Source organism: Galeopterus variegatus, unplaced genomic scaffold, assembly GCF_000696425.1.
Source record: "Galeopterus variegatus unplaced genomic scaffold, G_variegatus-3.0.2 Scaffold2009, whole genome shotgun sequence".
Classification (NCBI taxonomy): domain Eukaryota; kingdom Metazoa; phylum Chordata; class Mammalia; order Dermoptera; family Cynocephalidae; genus Galeopterus; species Galeopterus variegatus.
In genome coordinates this window covers 242382-260238 of record NW_007728120.1, presented here as the reverse complement: position 1 = coordinate 260238, position 17857 = coordinate 242382, and positions in this window count along the sequence as shown.

Here is a 17857-nt window from a genome sequence, read left to right as displayed (position 1 = left end):
GAACATTAAATGAGATAAGTATGTCAATTGCTTAATATTTTGCCTAGCAAATATTATATAACTACTAAATTAATAGAAGAAAGTCTTACTGTCTATAAAGATATCATGAGATACTCATTAAATGCCTTGCTGAAATGTGAAATGTAGATATTTTCTATGTATCAGTGTTTTTTAAACTTTATCATGCATAAGAATCACCTAGGGACTTTGTTAAAATAGATCTGATTCAACAGGTTGTGGTGGGGCCTGAGATTATGTATTTCTAATAAGCTCCTAGGTGTTGCTGGTCTGCAGACCACACTTTGAGTAGCACTGCTATATATATTACATTCCTTCATTTCTCAGTCAGGTTGTATTTGTTCTTGAAAGACTTGTTTTCAGTGAATCGCTTCTGATGATCACTACTCCCCTTGCTAGAAGCTTAAAACTCACCTTTTGAAAAAGAATTAATTGGCTAGGATGTAGTGTGTATGAAAGAGAGGTCAGTTATGCAGTTTACCAAGGATTGATGTCAAGGTTGTCAGGGACTGGGAATTTTTGTAGCCATCAGTAGATGTCCCCTCTTTGAAATCAGGACCACATTTGCTCATCCCCAGACTTTGACACCTTTCTCATCTTTAAAGATTTACAACAGAAGTTCATCAGGCTCCTCTGGAGTTCTCAGGATTGTCAGGTTCTGCAGGTCTGGAGGCTTGAACTTATTTGGATTAGTAGGGGCTCTACTGTTTTGAGCTTCAGGTCTCTTCCCATGAGGCTTGTTTTTTTCCACTTCAAGTTGAAGATTATACTTGTTGATAGAGAAATGGAAGAAGTAGAAGGTGATCTACACAGTCCTCACAAAGCCCTTTTTGTTATCGTTAGCTTTAGCAGTCCTTGGCTCATTCTGGACTTTGACTTTTCCTTTAGGTCAAAACCACCACTCTTATCTTCTTTACTGTGCCCTCCATTTTTTGTACATGTGTGTATTTGTGAGTGTCCTTTTAATGTCTGTACTTATCTATGGAGAATACTTTTCAGGTTGTTCTCTTTTTAAATTTGAAATTGTTAGAGGGTGGTGTTATAACACAAAGGTCAAGGATTTGGATCCCCATACTGGCTAGCTGCCAAAACAAAACAAAGACATTGGAATAACTTATAATTAATTTCATAATTGATTGTCAGAATCTCACTTTAGAGGATTTCTTTTAAAAATACCAGCATCTGTCTTCTCTTTAGAGTTTTAGATTATGAGATTTTAATTTTGTTAAATCTGCATTTTAAAAGCACATAATACAATGGATAAAAAAGTGGGTTCTCCAGAGCCAGAGAACCTGGGTTCTGATTCAGGCTCTACCACTTTTCTTGTTCAGAGACTTTGGGCAAGTTACTTGACAGCTGGAAATCTTAGTTTTCTCATCTGTAATATGGAAATAATAATAGTATCAACCTCCAAGGGCCATTGAGAGGGCTTGATAATCCATCTAAATCTTAGTGTCTGATTTCTGGGTAGAACTCAATACTCAGTAAACATTAGCTATTGATTAAGGCCTGGTATTATCTAAATCAGTGTAATAAGGTTTACATAATGCCTTAAAGGATAGCCAGTTATTTGATCATGTGAGGTAGGCAGGTATTTTCCTTGTTTGGATGAGGAAGTTTATGGCAGAGTGGGTTTTGACTTGCCTGAGGGCACATGGCTGTGACAGAACTGGGTCTTTAATCTAGGATCACTGGTGGGATGTCTAGGACCTGCTCTCTTAACTGCCTCCTTCTGACAATGCTTAGCTGTCAGCTATTCATACTTTGAAGGATTACATGGTTACTTTCTCTTTGAAATCCTTTGAAATCAACTAGTTTTTCTCCCTGCTCTAGATGAAATCCAATGTAGTAGCTACCTTGTCCTTTTAGGATGAAACTGTCAGCAAGAGTTTATCAGGTTTTCTGCCCCCCTCACCATTTTTTAAGGTAAATGTGATATCCAGTAAATGTGATATCCAGCAAATGTCCAGGTGCTTGAAGTTCCCAATCTCTATAACATCATTATCACCGTGCCAAAATTTTGGGATCTGAGTCAAGAAAACAATCCATATTCTCCATTGTTGAGCAGGCTGAATTGAAGGGTGGTCCTAATAGCTGTATCATATCTATTACTCTCTTTTATCCTCATTCAGAAATTCTCTAGTGTGGTTTGTGGATTTCTCCTGGCAAATACCAGTCTGAGACTTGCTGCCATTCCACTTCCACTCTTAAGATTTGAATGAAATTTACCCACCCATTGACATCCTGCATTCACAACTCCACCAAACTCAGATTTTCACGAGTAGGGATCATGTCTTAGTTATTTTATAAAATTCATAAACATACTCTAAATTATTTTATTTTTTGTATCTCTCTTATGGATGTCTGAAGTTAAGATATTGATTATTCCAGATTAATTCCCAGATATTTTCTTCTGGACTTAATAGTCACTTCTTCCATTGCTTTTCTTCTCATGTCATTCCTGATATTCTTTCCCAGTTTTATACAGGAATTTTTCTCTCTCCTCTATTTTCAATTTTAAGTTCTCATAATCAGATTGGCAAATGTCCAAACATCTTCTTCCTACTTTCTGTGACTATCACTCTTTCAGCAGGCGAAGAGCAAATTATCATTCAGGCATTTATTTATCAGAATGGTGTCAGGCACTGTGCTTCAGTATTTAGTTGTGAGCATGGAAAACTTGGCCTTTCTGCCTCTCCAAGCTTATAGTCTAGTGGGGACAGATAGACAATAACTTAAGCTTTTTAATACTGTGTGGTCAGTGCCTGTCTGGAAAGCAGTAAAAATTTATATGATGAAGTAGGATTTAGGCTGACCTGAAGGGTGAAAAAAGAAGTTAGCCAGGTTTGGGGGTAGGGGAAGGAGAAGAATATTCCAGCATGATCTGGAAAGCTAATTTATTGACAGCCATTCACATTCCTTTTTTTCCTGAAGTCTCAGCCATCAATTGGAGGAGATAAAAATTGTTACTAAAGGCTTCTGCCACTCTCTAGATTTACCAAGTCCTTTAGATACTTTTTACCCGGAAGGAGTTTCCAGATTTCTTCTGGTTGTGTGGTTCCCCCTCAGCTGGAATAGGTAGTAGTTGGCATACTGCCTTCAGGTTCTTCCTTATGGAGAGTGACCCAGCTATCCTGTTGTCTCTCTCCAGGAACCTTGGTGGCTTTGCTCTTGCTGATGGTAGAGGAACTTACTATTTATTCCCAGCTTTTGTTTTTTTATCTTATGTTTCTCTTCTGGCTGGTATGGGAATCTAAACCTTTGACCTTGGTGTTATAACACCACACTCTAACCAACTGAGCTAACTAGCTAGCTCCTGTATTATATTCTTCTGCCCCTCAACCTCTTTACATGAATTTTCTCCTATTCTGAGACAGCCTATGTTACCAGTTTCTTGATTATCTTTCCAGAGTAATTTTGTGCATAGACAAACATGACGTATATATTATGTGATAAGATGAATGGTATGTGTCTTGTATTTCTCAAGGCCAGTCAATGGAGTGGAAAGACTGTAGGATTTGAAAAGACTTGGATTCAACCTCAAAAACCTCACTCTGCCTTTAGTCAAGTGACCTTGGACAGCTTGCTTAGAATGTGAGCCTTTGATTTCTTCATGTGGCTAATAAAATACTTAGCTTGCCAAGTCTGTTGAGTATGATGTATGTACTGTTCTCCTCCTTTGGCACATCTCAAATGCTTCACAAGTGGTTGCTACCTTTGTTATTTTTTGCTGGACCATACTCTTTGGTTAATGTGAACTGCAGGGGCAAAGTTTTGCTCTAAAAAAATGAATGGATTAAATTGCTTTCTTTACTGTATATGTGACCAACGCTGTCTTATGTATGGAAGGGAACCATGAGCCAAGGGAGACAGAAATAGCATTTCGAAAGGAATAGAACATTTTTTGCTCATCAGGTTTTGGAGACAGGCTATTCCCGGTTTGGAGCGGGCGCTCTTGGCTGGTAGAGTGCTGATAAACCCTAGCCCTTCACTTCCGCTGGTAGGAAGTCATTAACACTGAGGAGCTTTTCATGTTTAATAGCTCAATTAACTCTGGCGCTTTAGTGTTGCCTAAAGCTCTGGGCTCTTATGTGAAGCTTACTTGGTCAGCCCTGGTTTCCTGTTTTACCATTCATTCCCTGTGATGTTAATCCTTTAATAGCAGTTAGTTTTTTTTCTTCTTTGGTTCTTGCACAATGCTTGCTGTCGTAGATGGAAGAGTCTCAAATTTCAGAACCATTCTCATTTGGTTTTATCAGGAGGGTAGGTCATGGTTATTTGGCCTTAGCATTTCTGATGGGGTTTGTAGAGTTTTGAGTTTGAAGTCCACTTGGTCTCTTACTGGGTGAAAGAAAGAGATTTTCTACCTTGCAACACATGAATACCAGAATAAAAAGACCTGATTTATTATCTTTCAAAGTAAGAAAAATTTTGAATACCCACTGTACACAAGGTTATATGCTGTATGTTGTTTTAAGCAGTTGGTTTTGAGTTCCCCAAATACTGTTATCCAGATTGCAGGGAGTACTTCTATAAATAATTTATCTTTCATGAACAAATTACATTTACTATATCCTCTTACTTGGTCAGAATACCAAGTATTCTAAGTTACCAAGTATTCTTGGTATTTAGAATAGAGAAGACTTAATTTGGGAACCCCTGGAAGGTAGAAATGTTTACCTATTTGAGTATATGAACTTATGAATTGTACATTATTTTATTTATTAGGAAGTATGAAGTCTAGAATTTCTTATAGCTAAGGCCTGCACAAGGTATCAGAAAAAAGTTTAGAGACATTAAAATACCCCATAGTTTCTCAGCTTTTTTGAAGGAAAGTACCAGAAATCAAAAACAAATACTGACTTAAAAAACTTTGGTCCATGGTTATGGAGCAAATAAATAGGGACAATGAAGGAAAAAGAGTAGAAACCAGCTAGACTCGAGTGCACTGTAAATACTTTAAAAAAAATAATGCGAAACAGGTCAAATCGCAAGCTCTATCTCTGTGGCCTTCTTATTTGTATTTTTCAGCTGCTATAAGAATGATCTAGGAACTGATCACAGCTAGAGCTGTACTAGGAATGCAGATGATAAATCACAAAATGTTAAGAAAATTTACTTGGTTAATCGATCATTGGTATGTTCATTTTTTTAATGAAAAAATGTTAAAAAAAATAAATGAAAAGGTCAGTTATTGCCTTTAAAGTGAGAACCATTTATAGTTAGAAATGGCTGCACAGATTTGGTTTTAATTTTCAACATAGGTTTTTGCTTAGAAATTCTCATGCTTGCCCATTGGAGGGGCATGTTTTCCTTTTTTTCGTATTTAGAAAGTTCTTAATGGCAATAATGATTATAGTATAATTTAATATTAGTAGTAACTTAAGTACACATGTAGAACTACTTCAGATTTAACTTGAAATTTGTGTATATTTTTCCATTTTATTTTTTTCTGGAAGAAGAGCAATACAAAACATGGAAACAAAAGGACAAGAGGTTTTGCTGTAGTGTTTTACAAATTAATATATATTTTTTCATTGTGGTAAAATACATGTAAAATTTACTGTCTTAACCATTTTTAAGTTTATAAGTTCAGTGGTATTAAATACATTCATAATGTTGTGCAGCCATCACCTCCATCCATCTTCATAACTCTTTTCATCTTGTAAAACTGAAACTCTGTACCCATTACGCATTAAATCCCTATTCCCCCTTCCCCCCATTCCCTGGCAACCACCATTCTACTTTCTGTCTCTGATTCTGATGACTCTAAGTACCTCATACAAGTGGAATCATACAGTATTTGTCCTTTTGTGACTGGCTTATTTCACTAGCATAATGATCTCAAGGTTCATCCATGTTGTAGCAAATGTCACAATTTCCTTCCTTTTTAAAGCTGAATAATATTCCATTGCATGTATATTCTACATTTTGCTTATCATTCATCTGTCATTGAACACATGTGTATTAGTCTGTTTTTGTTGCTTATAAGAAAATACCTGAAACTGGGTGATTTATAAAGAAAAATGACATTTATTACTTACAGTTTCTGAGGCTGGGAAGTCCAAAGTCCATCTGTTGGTGGTGACAGTGACTCAGGGGTCTCACATTGCAAGATGATGGAAGTAGAGAGAGCAGAGAAAGAAAGACAGACTCTCCTCTTCTTTTAAAGCCCTCAGAACCATGCCCCTGACCACCATTTCTAATCCATTCAGTACTGCACAGTCTACAATCCAGTCACCTCTTCAAGTCTCCACCTTTCAATTACTGTAATAGGATTTCCCACCTTCTTAACAGTCATGGTGGGGACCAAGTTTCTGATAAGTAAAACTTGGGGGACACAATTCAATCTTCCGTAGTTTTGGGCGGACATAATTCAATCCACTACAGGTTGCTTCCATGTTTTAACTATTGTGAATAATGCATCTATGAACATGCATGTACAAATATTTCTTTGAAACCCTGCTTTTAATTCTTTTGGCTGTATACCCAGAAGTGGTATCACTGGATCTTACGGTAATTCTATGTTTAATTTTTTTGAGGGACAGTCTTACTGTTTTCCATAGTAACTGTACCATCTTACATTCCCACCAGCAATGCACAAGGGTTCCAATTTCTCCACATCCTTACTATACTTTTTCTTTTCTTTCTTTCTTCTTTCCTTTTTTTACTGGCAGCTGACTGGTACAGGGATTGAACCCTGGACCTTGGTGTTATAAGCACTATGAGCTAACCAGCCAGCCCCCCCCCCCTTTTTTTTTCATAGAGTCATCCTAATGGGTTTGAGGTGGTATCTCATTGTAGTTTTGATTTGTATTTCCCTAATAATTACTGATGTTGAGCTTCTTTTCATGTGCTTATTGGCCTTTTGTATATCTTTGGAGAAATATCCATTCAAGTTTGCCCTTTTTTTTTTTTTTCCTTTTTGTCTTTTTTTTTTCATGACCAGCCACGGATTGCAACCCTCAGTATCGCGCCCGTACCGGACCGGGACCAGCTACGGGATCGCAACCCTCAGTGTTGCTCCCGCACCTCGCTCAGCCAGTGAGCGGCCTGTCTGTATGTGGGATCCAAACCCTCGGCAGGAGCGCCGCCGCACTTCCCAAGCGGCGCACTGTAGCAGTGCGCCACCGGGCCGGCCCAAGTTTGCCCATTTTTGAATTGGGTTTTTTGTTGTTGTTGTTGAGATCAATCCCTTATCAGATATATGATTTGCAAATATTTTCTCTCATTCTGTGGATTGCCTTTTTATTCTGTTGATAATGCCTTTTGAGGTACAAAATTTAAAAATTTTGATGAAGTGCAGTTTGTCTATTTTTTCATTTATTGCCTGCGCTTTTGGTGTCATATCTGAAAAATCACTGCCAAATTCAGTGTCACAAAACTTTTGCCTATAATTTCTTCTAAGAGTTTTATAGCTTTAGGTTTTGCATTTAGGTCTTTGATTCATTTTGAGTTAATTTTTTTTTTTTTTTTTTTTTGTCTTTTTCGTGACCGGTAAGGGGATCGCAACCCTTGGTGTGGTGTCGCCCGCACCACGCTCAGCCAGTGAGCGCACCAGCCATTCCCATATAGGATCTGAACCCGCGGCGGGAGCGTCACTGCGCTCCCAGCGCCGCACTCTCCTGAGTGCGCCACGGGGCCAGCCCAAGAGTTAATTTTTATAAATGGTGTTAGGTAAGAGTCCAGTGTTATTCTTTCGGATATGGATATCCAGTTTTCCCAGCACTGTTTGTTGAAAAGAGTGTCCTTTCCCCATTGAATGGTCTTCGTACTTGTTTCAAAAATCATTTGAAGGGCCAGCCCACGGCTCACTTGGGAGAGTGTAGTGCAGATAACACCAAAGCCATGAGTTTGGATCTGTATATAGGTATGGCCAGTGAGCTCACTTGAGAGAGCATGGTGCTGACAACACCAAGTCAAGTGTTAAGATCCCCTTACCGGTCATCTTTTATATTAAAAAAAAAAATCATTTGACTGTATATGAAAGTATTTATTTCTGGGCTTTCTGTTCTATTCCATTGAGCTATATGTTTATCTTTATGTCAGTAGCATACTGTTTTGGTTACTGTAGCTTTGTAACATGTTTTGAAACCAGGAAATGTGAGTCTTCCAGCTTTGTTCTTCCTTTTCAAAATTGTTTTGACTATCCAGAATCCTTTAAGATTTCATATGGGCTGGCTGTTTAAGCTCACTTGGTTAGAGCATGGTGCTGATAACACCAAGGTCCCAGGTTTGAATCCCTGTACTGGCCAGCTGCCAAAAAAGAAAAGAAAAGAAAAAAAAAAATCTCATGAATTTTATGAGAGGTTTTTCTGTTTCTGCAAAACACATCATTGGGATTTTTACAGGGCTTGCATTGAATCTGTAGATCATTGTGGGTAGTATTGACATCTTAACAATATTAAATCTTCCAATCTGGGCCGGCCCGGTGGCGCACTGGATAAGTGCGCCGCTTGGGAAGTGCGGCGGCGCTCCCGCCCAAGGGTTCGGATCCCACATACAGACCGGTTCCTGCTCACTGGCTGAGCGAGGCGTGGGGGCAATGCCGAGGGTTGCAATCCCGTTGCCGGTCCCCGGTCCAGTACGGGGGCAACACTGAGGGTTGCAATCTGTTGCCGGACACAGAAAAAGACAAAAAGACAAAAAAAAAAAACAAATAAATCTTCCAATCCATGGACATGGGATATGTTTTTATTTATTTATGTCTTATTTAATTTCTTTCAGCAAAGTTTTATAGTTTTTCATTGTATAGGTCTTTCACCTCTTTGGTAAAGTTAATTTCTTAGTATTTTATTCTTTTCGATGCTACTGTAAATGGAATTGTTTTTCATAATTTCCTTTCCAGATTGCTCATTGTTAGTGTATAGAAATGCAACTGATTTTTATATGTTGTCTTTGTATTCTACTTTGCTAAATTCATTTATTAGTTCTAATAGTGTTTTTTTTTTTTTTAAGAATCTTTAGGGTTTTCTACATACAAGATCATATCATCTGTGAACAGGGATAATTTTCCTTTTTCCTTTCCAATTTGGGTGCTTTTTATTTCTTTTCTTGCCTAATTGCTCTGGCTAGAACTTCCAGTACTATGTTGAATAGAAGTGGGCAAAGCAGGTATCTTTGCCCTGTTCCTGAACGTTTTTTATTTTTTGGCAGCTGACCAGTTCATGGATCTGAACCCTTGACCTTGGCCTTATAACATGGTTCTCTAACCAACTGAGCTAACCGTCCAGCCCATGTTCCTGATCTTAGAAGAAAAGTTTTCAGTTCTTCACCATTGAGTATGACATATTTGCTGTGGGTTTTTCATATATGGCTATTACTATGTTGAGGTAGTTTTCTTCTGTTCTTAGTTTGTTCAGTGTTTTTGTCATGAAAGGATGTTGAATTTGTCAAATGCTTTTTCTGCAGCAATTGAGATGATCATGTGTTTTTTTTCTTTCTGTTAATGTGGTATATTACATTGATTTATTTTTGTATGCTGAACCATTCTTGTATTACATCCTTGCGTATACTTGGTCAAGGTGTATAATTCTGTTAATATGCTTATGAATTCTGTTTTGCTAGTATTTTGTTGAGTATTTTTTCTCTCTTTTTAAAATTATTTTATTTTCTTGTTATTTATTTGTTTATGTATTTTTTGTATTTCGTTGATTATTTATTTGGCAGCTGACTGGTATGTGGATCTAAAGCCATCACCTTGGGCCGGCCCGTGGCTCACTCGGGAGAGTGCAGTGCTGATAACACCAAGGCCCCGGGTTCGGATCCCATATAGGGATGGCCGGTTCGCTCACTGGCTGAGCATGGTGCTAACAACACCAAGCCAAGGGTTAAGATCCCCTTACCGGTCATCTTTTTAAAAAAAAATAAATAAATAAAGCCATCACCTTGGTGTTATAAGGTTATTTTCTAACCAACTGAGTTAACTGGACAGTCCCAGGAATTTTTTTTAAATCAATGTTCAGAAGGGGTATTGGTCCGTAGTTTTCTTTTCTTGTAGTGTTCTTGTTTGGCTTTGGTATAGGGTAATTCTGGCTTCACAGAATGAGTTAGAAAATTTTCTTCCCATTTCCATTTTTTGGAAAAGCTTGAAAAGGGTTGATGTTAGTCCTTCTTTAAATGTTTGGGAGAATTCACCAGCGAAGCTGTCAGGTTCAGGGCTTTTCTTTCTAGGGAGATTTTTGACTACTGATTCAATTTCTTACCAGTTATGGGTCTGTTCATATTCTTTTTCTTCATGATTTAGTCTTGGTAAGTTTTCTGTTTCTAGGGATTTATACACTATGTCTAGATTATCTAATTTGTTGGCATTGTATTCGTGCTTTTAACCAAAAACTGTGATGTACTTAGATGACTGCACAGTGGTTCATTATACTCTTATGGACTTAAAATAATTTATTCAGTTTTCTATATTTGGTCACTTAGGTTATTTCTAATATTTTACCATTAGAAACAATGCTGTTGGCCAGCTGCCAAAAAACAAAAAACAACAAAAACAAAAATCCAAAACCCAAAAAACTAGCTGTAAAACAATGCAGCAATGAATGTCCATAGATCCAATTTTAATTGCAGCATTGTTTCTAATGGTAAAATATTAGAAATGATATGTATATGTATGTGTGTGTATATATGTCTTTGTACTGTACTGCATATATTTTTTGTAGAGATTCTTAGAAGTGGTAGCATTGGGTTATAGGGTTTGCTCATTTAAATTGTGCTATATGAGTGCCAAAAAACTAAATTAGGGACAGCTAAAATTATTTTAATAATATATTTTATTTATTTATAGATGACCGGTAAGGGGATCTTAACCCTTGACTTGGTGTTGTCAGCACCACGCTCGCCCAGTGAGCGAACCGGCCATCCCTATGTGGGATCCGAACCCGCGGCCTTGGTGTTATCAGCACCGCACTCTTCCCGAGTGAGCCACGGGCCGACCCAGAAGTTGTGTGTTATTTAGCCACATTGTGTGAAAGCACCCATTTCCTCATATTATTGCCAATACTATATGTTGTCAATCTTTTTTTTTTTTTCCTCCCAGCAACCCTCCCAATCCATGTTGGCAATGTTTTTAATTTTGGTCAACCTGATACACAGAAATGGTATCTCTTTGTTTTTATTTATCTTTTTAAATATATACATTTTATTTAGCTTTTGACTAGGTTATGCAAAGGCATGGTTTAAAATTTTAAAAGGTATGAGTTTATAGTTTACCCTCACACCCTATTTCTCAGCCACTCAATTCATTTTCTCTCCCCAGAGGTGATCCAATATTACCAGTTTTTTGTGTATCCTTCTACAAATATTTTATGCATATAAATACATTCATGTAATATTCTTTCCCTACTATCACTTGTATCATATACTAAATCTCTCTATATATACCATAGGATTGTTTCTGGATTTTATTCTTTTCTTTATGCATCAGGTTTCTTTTTGTGTTGTTGTATTAGGTATGACCTTCATGGCAGTGTTGCATGGCAGTGGTAATAGCAGGCCTCCTGGCCTTCCCATGTTTAATAGAAAAAAAAAAAAATGCTTCAGGGCTGGCCCATGGCTCACTCTGGAGAGTGTGGTGCTGATAACACCAAGGCCATGTGTTCGGATCCTATATAGGGATAGCTGATTCACTCACTGGCTGAGCGTGGCGCTGACAACACCAAGTCAAGGGTTAAGATCCCCTTACCGGTCATCTTTAAAAAAAAAAAAAAAGCTTCTAATGTTTCACTGTTTAGTATGATTGCTTAGTTTCTATTAGATAATCCTTACCAAGTTAGGGTAGTTCCCTTTATTACTAGTTTGCTAAGTTTTTTTTATTCAATGCATTTTCAGCATCTATTAAGAAGATTTAAAACTTTTCTCCTTTATTATTTGTTAATAAAGAAATTGCTTTGAGAGATCTCCTAATGTTAAACCAAGTCTTTGCATTCCTAGGATAAGTCCACTTTGGTTATGATGTATATTTCCTGTATTACACTTGCTGCTTTGTATAACATGAGAGCTACCTGTACCATGAAGTTTTTTTTTTTTCCTGACCAGTAAGGGGATCATAACCCTCAGTACGGTGTTGTCCGCACCACACTCAGCCAGTGAGCACACCGGCCACCCCCATATAGGACCCAAACCCGCGGCCCTCGGTGCTACCAGCACCGGCACTCTCCTGAGTGAGCCACCAGGCCGGCCCTGTACCATGAAGTTTTAATAGAACATCTAAAAATCTGTTGAACCTGATTTTTTTTTTAAAGAGGATATTTGACAATTCCTCTTATTTGTTTTTAAAACTCCATTTCTTTGATTTTAGGTGGTCACTAGTATTTCTAGCAGTAAATCTTAAAGGTTCCTTGGTTCTTCCTCCTCCTCTAAATGTTAATATTTTTCAGATTTCTATAATTCATTCATTCACTCATTATATATTTATTAGGTGAGTGCTTTGTGCCAGGCTCAGTGCTAGGAACTATGTGAATAAAATAGAAATGGTCCCTGTCCTCAGGGAACTTAACCTCCCTGTTGCTAGATTTTTTCCTTCCAGTCTGGCTTCCCCACTACTGACAGTAATTTTTTTGAGGGGGAGAGGGAACCAAACTGATCTCACTCCTTTGCTTAAAGATCTCTATTGACTCCTTCATGTTTATAGGATCATGTCTGGAATTTGGAGTGCAGCATGCAAGGGTCTTCTCAGTCTGGCTCATTTTCCTTGTTGGCTCATCTCCCACCATTCTCTGTCATACACAATGGACACACTAGCTACATTGTACCCTCAGTAAGCCTTTCATGACTCTGGCTTTACACATTTTGTTTCCTCTGACTAGAATGATTTTTTCCTGCCTTGCAAATTCCTACTCATCCTTCAAGGCATTCCTCTAAAAAGATTTTTTTTTTTTTTTTGTATTTCTCTAGAGAAAGTTTGAATCGCACAGCACTTGCTTTGCTCATAGATCTTTCCTAGAACTTTAAATTATATGGTGACAATCCATTCAACATCTGTCTCCATATTTATTGATTATAAATTGCTCAGAATAGGGTCTTTATCTTTCTTTTTTTTTTTTTTTTTTTAAAGATGACCGGTAAGGGGATCTCAACCCTTGGCTTGGTGTTGTCAGCACCACGCTCAGCCAGTGAGCAAACCGGCCATCCCTATATAGGATCCGAACCCGTGGCCTTGGTGTTATCAGCACCGCACTCTACCGAGTGAGCCACAGGCCGGCCCTATCTTTCTATATTATGTCTTCTCAACAGCTGCTGTACTGCTTATGCTTAGCACAGAGTAGGCCCTCAGCAAATACTTGTGAATGCTTGGCTGACTGACTTGCCAATACTATATGTTGTCAATCTTTTTTTTTTTTTTCCTCCCAGCTACCCTCCCAATCCGTGTTGGCAATGTTTTTAATTTTGGTCAACCTGATACACAGAAATAAAATATCTTTGTTTTTATTTATCTTTTTAAATGTATACATTTTATTTAGCTTTTGACTAGGTTATGCAAAGACATGGTTTAAAATTTTAAAAGGTATGAGTTTATAGTTTACCCTCCCACCTTGTTTCCCAGACTACATGACTACATGACTAGATGCCTGAAAGAATTCTACTTTTCTGTTGCCTTGAAGGAGAATGCTACTGCTCCTAGTCATGGAGTGTTGCCAGAGAGGAAATGATTCTCTGAACTAGAACGATGTACAAGGGTACTTCAAAAAGTTCATGGAAAAGTAGAATTAAAAAATAATATGAATCTTTCCATGAACTTTTTGAAGATGCTTCGCATGCTGGCATAGTCTCTTCTTCCTTTCCCCCTAGTTTTTCTTTTCTTTAAATTTTTTTTGTGGTGATTGTGAGGACATATACTTATAAAATTATGTATTTATTCGTATTTTCTGTTAACTTTTAAATCAATAAAAACATGAAAACAGCTGTGTAGGATGATGGGATTATGGGTAACTTTTTCCTTTTTTGCAAATTTCCTTTATTACATTGTTTCATAACATGATTAAATTGCAAAAAAAAAATTTTTCCCTTAGTTTCCCAACCTAGAGAAGAAAATTTTCTTAAAAGTTTTTCCTTCCCAAATGTAGGCAGTAAGACCCTATTTAAGAAAGCATTGCCTCTTTTAAAATCAATTTTTAAGAAAAGGCAACATTTTCATTATGAAATGAAAATATTTAAGATAAACCAGTAAATACTGAATCAAAGGGGTGAGGTTTATTTCCATGTTTGGCACAGTAACAAAGTGTTAGTGGAAAAACTGTAGTTTTAGTTTGGAAATTCAACGAACTTTTTGCTGCCTTATAGCAAGCTAATATGTTTGCTCAGATTCCGTTTTCTAGCAGATTGATGTGAACTGAAGGGATTAACAGACATACATGGCAATAATTCACATGAAAGAAAGAGGGGAAAACAGGCATGAGGGAAAGGTAGCAAACTAATGCATCTGTCACTGAAATAATGAGGAAATGACATATTTTCTCATTACAGAGGTAACCTTAAATTTGCTAAAAGCCAGACACTGAGTCTTATATTGAATCACTTACCTTATGTAGGTATTCATCCAGTGCAGGATGACTGACTGCATTTTTGACATGGTGTTTCTCCTTTATTATAATGAGAAGTAGTCCCAGCAGTTTGATGCTATGATGCTCAGGATGGCAATGTTAATCCCTGGAGCTGCTAGTGTAGCCTGAAAATAGGGACAAAAAGATTTATAAATGGGACCAGAAGTATAAATAGTTCTGGACTCAGCTGCTTCTGTATCACTAGAGAGCCCCGAATTAGAAATTGCTCCTTTAGAGACTGTTTTTTCTCCCAGTTGAACATATATTGGAGGTTTCTAATTTAAATTTATGCTTTTCGATAAAATGGATTAGAGAGATTGAGTTGATATAGACTAAAGGGAATCAACAGAGGTCACGTGAGTCTAGGAACTCAATCTCTGTTGAAAGAAGTTTTAGTGTGACATGATTGGAGTAAAGAGAAAAGAGAATGAACATTCATTCATTCAGAGAACTACCATGTGCTAGGTATAGTAGTGGACGCTTTTCTATCCGTTATCTCATTCAAGCTTTTCGGATGAGGAAATTAAAGCTTAGAGAGGTTAAATTGTTTGCCCAAATAGCACACAACAGTGAATGAGAGGATGGGTTCTTTCTGACTCCTAAACTCATACTAGACTTGTTCCTTGGTGGTTAGGTGGCTGACATCTCAGGAGACGGAAGTTTTCTGTTTATTTCAAGAGCAGGTTTCTTATAGGTGTGGCTCTTCACTTTCTCCCAGGTTGTCTTGGAACACAGGATTTAAGGGACTACCTGTGGAACTGAGAGTACCAGCACATTTTTTTTTTTTTGACCTTTTGGGTGGCTAGTCCCTTGTTCGAAGATAATTTCAAAATCGTAGCTGCTCTTGGGAGTTTGATGTATGAAGACTTTGTTGTTGGTTTTATTATCTTTGATACCATTATTTTAACACTAGTGGATGGTGCCCAGGGTGTACCCCATTTAATTGATAGATTTCTTAGCTGTTTCATTGTAGTGTCTCTAGTATCTTTATCTTTGTGGCCATAGTCAAGAAACAGGTTTTTATTTATTTAAACATGATTGTGGGAGAGGTATATAATTACAGTAAGCCTTTTGTGTATGCCGGAACATATCTTACCCTTACCTGAAAAGCTGGTTGAGGAGAGTTGTAAGTGGTAATGTTTTTCTGTACATCAATACAGACCTTTTCCCAAAGGAAGGCCAAAGCTATTTGAATTGTGACCACTCCTTAGCTGCCAGGTGTTAACAACTGTGGTTACTCATAAGCCTGGATAGATTCAAACCATTGCTCTTGAGTTGAAATATTTTCTAAGCTGTTACTCATCTTTTGGCTCATTCTTTCTTTCACCAGGAAATACACTGACTATTAATTTCAAGAATTTCAGTTATCCCTTCTGAAGAGTATGTTGCTCATTAAAGTTTCTGGGATTTGTTTTTCTGGTAACCAGCAAGGCCACAAATTAGTCTGTACTCAGTGGTCATGTTGAGTCGATGTGTAAACAGAAGGAGAAATGTGATTGTCTAGAGAAAGGCTGTTGAAGATGAGACCATCCTTTCTGACTCCTTTCAGAGGTTCATCTCTTCTACCAGAGGATGGGGATGCAGGAGGGTGCATTTGAGGCTGAACAGAGCAGGGTGGTACGTGTGTGTATTTGTATCTGTAAATATCACATCACTGTTTACAGTACACTGGACTGTCTTCATGCAAGGCCTGGTCAGGCCAAACCAGGAGGAATTGTTCCTGTTTTTAAAGCCAAGAAAAACATCCTGACCAGCAAGGGGACAGAGGTAAGCTCAAGGCAATAGCTCTTGGGAGCTACAGGACATTAAGAATCTTGAAGGAACTGAGTTTAATTAAAAGGAAAGCAAGATGTACTTTGAAGGAAGTGTGTGAAACCTTCATGCCTTTCTCTCTCTCTTTTTTTTTTCCTTTTTGTCTTTTTTTCGTGACTGGCAACGGGATCGCAACCCTCGGTGTCGCGCCCGCACCGCGCTCATCCAGTGAGCAGACCGGTCTCTATATGGGATCCGAACCCTCGGCGGGAGCGCCACCACACTCCCAAGCGCCGCACTCTACCGAGTGCGCCACCGGGCAGGCCCTGCCTTTCTCTTTATTAGGGCATGGTTTATTTATAAAAAATGAAAAGTCATCTTATCAGGTGGATATGTGATGAGTTCATATCACGCCGTGGTCATTTAGATTTTTCTCTCCGACCTAATATATTTACTTGTCTGTACATTGTGTGTGTGTGTGTGTGTGTGTGTGTGTGTGTCTGTGTGTGTGTCTGTGTGTCTGTGTGTGTCTGGTAAGGGGACTGACCTTGGTGTTTTAACATCGCAGTCTAACCAACTGAGCTAACTGGCTAGCCCTGTTCATAATTTTTATTAGAAATATTGTATTCTCAGCTAAGCAGTAGGAAAAGTATGTTCTATTATTCTGGTGTTTTATTCTATGGGCAGCATCAGAGAAGATCATGAGAGGGCTGGATTTAAAAGATAATATGTTAATTAAAAAACAAATACCATTTATGAAATCTGGGGACCTTCCTTAGTGGCTGGAGTTTTGTTTCTGGAATCTTTCTGTTTCCACTTCTCTTCTTTTCCCTTCTGTCTTTCCTCATTCTGATGCTGGCTGCTCACTCCACAGAGTCAACTCACACTGTTTTCTTGGGGAGCATTCTAAGTTTGTCCTGTTGTCTTCTCTGGGACTCATTTCTCTGGTCTGGCTTCAACTGATTCAGGGCCAAAGTGATCTGAAAGCTTTTCTTCATGGCCTTTATTTTTTGGCTCTTTTCACACACCTTGCCTGATTGGTTTTGCTGGCTCTCTTTTTTTCTTGTGGTGTAAGTTATATTGCCTTAGTTGGAAGGCTGTAAAGCTCAGGTGCAGCTTTAGGCCTTTTTGACTTTTCTCTGGTTTATAAAGTACCTTTGTCCTTTCCTAGAAACTGGGGGATGAATCAGGTGCTGTGTTGTGAGGTATTGCTGACTCTTCTGGAATTCTAGTTTGCTAAGATGTTTATTTAAACAGTATGTAGCAATTTGGATTGTATTTGCAAGGTAGGATTTGCTGCCATGACTCTGATGTAGGTCATTGCTGTTACCTTTTCTTCCTTTATTTTCCAGTTGAAAAATTAGTGGAGAGAGAGTTACCTTGTCTATGGTCACATAGTAAGTTGCTCTTATACTTTTTGAAACAAGCAGACCTCATTTTTGTATTCCTTATGCTTAGCACAGATACTAGCTTAACGAATAATAAGTGCTTAATAAAGACGAGTACACCTTAACTGTGGGTTGATTGGTAATAGGGGTATGGTT